Source organism: Mastomys coucha, unplaced genomic scaffold (genome assembly GCF_008632895.1).
Source record: "Mastomys coucha isolate ucsf_1 unplaced genomic scaffold, UCSF_Mcou_1 pScaffold22, whole genome shotgun sequence".
Lineage (NCBI taxonomy): Eukaryota > Metazoa > Chordata > Mammalia > Rodentia > Muridae > Mastomys > Mastomys coucha.
The window spans coordinates 35,428,334-35,433,269 of NW_022196905.1; the positions used below are offsets into that span (position 1 = coordinate 35,428,334).

The 4,936-nt window shown below is 39.7% G+C and overlaps 1 long non-coding RNA gene across 1 annotated transcript in view; it reads right to left on the minus strand.

The window, feature by feature from the left end:
• Nucleotides 1-1,776: 1,776 nt before the first annotated feature.
• Nucleotides 1,777-4,936, minus strand: part of LOC116070548 — a 4,761-nt gene continuing 1,601 nt past the window's right edge. The window contains exon 2 of the long non-coding RNA XR_004110459.1: nucleotides 1,777-1,883. This is a non-coding gene — a long non-coding RNA (uncharacterized LOC116070548). The remainder of the gene's footprint in view (nucleotides 1,884-4,936) is intronic.

Below are 4,936 nucleotides of genomic sequence, written 5' to 3' on the forward strand. Positions count from 1 at the left end.
CTCAGTTGTGAATTCTTGGTTTAGTTCTATCTATACCCCATTTTTTGATTGGGTTGTTTGGTTTTATGGTAATTAACTTCTTGAGTTCTTTATATATTTTGGATATTACTCTTCTATCAGATGTGGGGTTAGTGAAGATTTTTTTTCCCAATCTGTAGGTTGCCGATTTATCTTATTGATTATGTCCTTTGCCTTATAGAATCCAGTTTCATGAGATCCCATTTATCAACTCTTGATCTTAGGCCTGAGCCACTGGGAACTAGAAAATATCATCCTGAGTGTGGTAACTCAGACCCAAAAGGACATGCATGGTATGTGCTCACTAATAAGTGGATATTAGCCAAAATGTACAGAATATCCAAGATACAGTCCACAGAACTCAAAAAGGCCAGCACACTGAAGTGCCCAAGTAATGATGCCTCAGTCCCACTTGGGAGAGAGAAGAAAGCAATCACAAGTGGGGAGGGACGAACAGACCTGGGAGGAAAAGTGGATGGTGGGGGGAGTTGGGGGAGAGGGGAATTGTGTGGGGGTAAATTCCTATCTGGTATTGGGTGGGGGAAAATAACTGAAACCCTAAGGCCAGCAGGAAGAAAGGAAACAGGCAATCTTAGGAAATAGGTGTTTGGGAGGATCCTCCAGAATGCACCAGAGACCTGGGAGGTGAGAGACTCTCAGGACTCAAATGAAAGGATCTTAGATAAAATGCTGACAGTAGAGAGAGGGAACTTATAAAGCCCACTTCCAGCAGGAAAACGGGGCATCAAATGAGGGAGTTGGGTAATTCCACAGCCACAACTCTGACCCATAAGTGTTCCTATCTGAAAGAATTACAGGAATGGAAGTGGAGAGGAGCCTGCGGAAAAGAAGGTCCAGCAACAGGCCCAAAGTGGGACCCAGCTCAAGGGGAGGTCCCAAGGCCTCACACTATCACTGAGGCTATGGAGTGCTCACAAAAAAAGGGACCTATAATGACTACCCTCAGAAAGACTCAACAAGCAGCTGAAAGAGTATAGGCAGACAGTTGCACCCAAAACCAATGGATAGAAGCAGCTGACCCCTGAGCTGGGAAGGAGGGTAACTCTGTAGAAGGACCAGCACTCTCAATTAATCTGGACCCCCAAGATCTCTCAAGCACTGGACAACCAACCAGGCAGCATACACAGCTGATATGAGGCCACTAACACACATATGGTAGAGGACTGCCGGGTCTGTGTTCATTCAGAGATGATGCACCTAACCCTCCAAAGACTGGATGCCCAGAGAGTTTAGAAGTCAGGTAGCATAGGGGATGAGGACATCCACATGGAGATAGGGGCTGGGGAGGAAGTATTAGATGTGGAGGGAGCAGTAGGAGGGTGGAAGGGGGGGATAAAATATGGAATGTAAAAAAAACAAACAAATAAATAAATGAATTGAAAAGATCTATCAGGATGCATGTGAAAATACTAAAAAGCAAATATGTCTAAAGATGAGTTAGATAGGCATTGTCTTTGCAAAGGTTAATCATAGTGTTTTATAAATGGAGCAAGGCTTTTGAAGCCAAAACTTTAAAATGGTATAATGTTATAACTAAGATGGTATCTTAGATGTCATTTCATTGTATCACCTCATCTTCTTCAACTGTGAGTTGTTTCTATTTCTTAGTGTCTCTTACTATATAGCTCATGATAGGCTTGAACTTGTGATGTAGCTCAAGTTGACTTCACACTTGTAGTATCCCTGCCTCACTCTTCCTCATACTGAGATTATAGGCATGAGCAACCATAACCAGACTCGAGTCATCTCATTTCATTATCCAGGAAACTGAAGACTATAAAGTACACAGCATCATATAAATGGCTTATAGCTGAGTTCTGAAGGCAGCCAGACTGATTCCCATTCTAAAAAGAGTAAATATAGTTTTATTTATTTAACTGTTAACATCTAGAGCCCTTAGCACTCAAGGTTCATGTTATAGAACATACCTACACACACACACACACACACACAATCAAGAAGCATAACATAATAATCCTTATATGCTTGGAAGTTTCACCGTAACTAGCGAAACAATTTTTTTATATGCTTAAAAAATATGGGTCAGAGTTTAACCTGTACCCCCAAGATCTCTCAGATACTTGAACACCAACCAGGAAGCATACACCAGTTGATATGAGGTCCCCAACACATATACAGCAGAGGACTGCTGGATCTGGATTTAGGCAGAGAAGATGCACCTAACCCTCAAGAGACTGGAGGCCCTAGGGAGTTTAGTGGTCTGGTGGGGTGGAGGGTGGGAACATCCTTGTGGAGACAGGGGGTGAGGAGGGTATATGAGATGTGGAACAGTTGAAGGATGAACTGGGAGGGGAATAAAATTTGGAGTTTAAAATTAAATAAATAAATAAATGACACATTTGAGAGACATTTATCATGTGTGGAATATTGTATTGGATAAAAATTGGAAACATAATAGAACACACAAGTTCCAGCTTTAATTTTTTGACAGTGTGAGAAGCAGATGATATGCAAATTACCCTCTTTTCTATTTTTGTGACCAAATATGTTACACCAACAACTTGAAGGATAAAGTATTTGATTTCAGAGAGTTTAGTCAACAAAAGAAAGGAAAGTGTGATAGAAAAGAACAGTTCTCAAAACCAGAAAGAGCAGAAAATACCGATAATATACCCCCCAAAATCTTTCTTCTTCCACTGACATACTTAACTCCAGCTATGCTCCACCTCCTAAAATTTCTAGAACCTTCAAAAATAATACTACCATATTATGAACCCATTAAGGAATGAACCCAATCATTAGATTAGAGAGTGTACGATCTAATTGTCTCTGGAGAAATCTTCATATTCAGATGTGGTTTTTACTGATTTCCTACATAACTCTCAGTCTAGTCAAGTTGACAATCATAATCAAGCACTGCATTGTGTTGAGAAGTGGAAGAAAAAAAGAGAGGATGCAAAGGTGAGAAGAATAAAACTAGATGTAGAGGCTCTGGATTTTATGTAAGGCAATGTGGAAAGCTGAGTTTCAGCTTCCATATGCAATCTCCACTCTGTGGGCAGGAATCTCTCTCTCTCTCTCTCTCTCTCTCTCTCTCTCTCTCTCTCTCTCTCTCTCTCATCTTTTTTTGAACGTTATGATTATCACTGTTGAAGTCTGTTTGCACTGAAGCTAACATATGGCCAAAAGAATTTGACTATCTCCTATGCCAACCAAAAGAACTTCGCAAGACACCCTGCCCCCTTGTTCTATCCCCACTCAGTACCTAAAGCATTTTTATGAGGCATTGTCCCTTTGTGATTGGTCTATAGTGATTTTTTTTTGTTGCAGGCTTCAAAAATTAACATTGGGATGATAAAAAGTGGTTTGTTAGTGCTCACCCCTCCCACCCTCTTTCTCATTCCCTTTTTATCTAATTCTCTCTAGTCATACTTATTGTTAAAATTTATTCAATAAATGCAGGTGCCAAGGTTCTACCACTGGCCACTGAATTAATTCCTAATGGTAGAATATATAAAATTGTGCATTGACAAATAATTTCAGGTGATTCTGATGCACAGACAGCTATAAAAATCTTTGCAGTAGAACCTCAAGCACCAAGAAAAGGGAAGTCTTCTAAAACCTGAGTTAAGATAGAGCTCCTCAATATAAAAAAAAACAATGATTGTAAGGGGCTTTGACTTCATACATGAGAACATACGTCCTTCTCTTGGCATGGCTTATTCTTTTGACCTACCTGCATAATAAAATAACCATTCCACTCTGCTGGGCATGCCATCTTCAGAAACAACATTGACTTTTCTTCTACTGTCCTATATCCATTCTTATTCCAAACTCTGTCAACCAAAGTTTCATAGTGTTTGTTCATTCTTTTCACCATCTCCTTCTCCACTTATGCTACATTGGCCCAGCACTTGAAAATATAGAATATTCCCTATCAATAGCTTATGCTCTAAGATCAAGAATTGACAAATGGGACCTCATAAAATTACAAAGCTTCTGTAAGGCAAAAGACATTATCAATAGGACAAAATGGCAATCAACAAATTGGGAAAATATCTTTACCAAATCCTATATCTGATAGAGGGCTAATATCTAATACATACAAAGGACTCAAGAAGTTAGACTCCAGAGAACCAAATAACCCTATTAAAGAACGGAGTACAGAGCTAAAAAAAGAACTCTCAACTGATGAATACTGAATAGCTGAGAAGCACCTAAAGAAATGTTCAGCATCCTTAGACATGAGGGAAATGCAAATCAAAACAACTCTGAGATTCCACCTCACACCAGTCAGAATGACTAGGATAAAAAACTCAGGTGACAGCAGATGCTGGAGAGGTTGCAGAGAAAGAGAAATGTTCCCTCATTGCTTTGTTGGACTTCAAGCTCCACCAGCTGGTATAACCACTCTGGAAATCAGTTTGGTGGTTCCTCTGGAAATTGGACATAGTACTACCAGAGGACCCAGCTATACCATTCCTGGGCATATATCCAGAAGATGCTCCAACATATAATAATGACACATGCTCCACTATGTTTATAGCAACCTTATTTATAATAGCCAGAAACTGGAAACAACCCAGATGTCCCTCAACAAAGGAATGGATACAGAAAATGTGGTACATCTACCCAATTGAGTACTACTCAGCTATTAAAAACAATGAATTTATGAAATTCTTATGGAAATGATATCTGGAGAATATCATCCTGAGTGATGTAACCCAATCACAAAAGAACACACATGGTATGCACTCTCTGATAAGTGGATATTAGCCCAGAAGATCAGAATACACAAAGTATAATCCACAAACCACAAGAAACTCAAGAGAAGGAAAACCAAATTGTGGATACTTCCTTCCTTCTTAAAAGGCTCTGACAGTACCTGACTAATACAGATGTAGAGGCTCACAGCCATCTATTGAACTGAGCACAG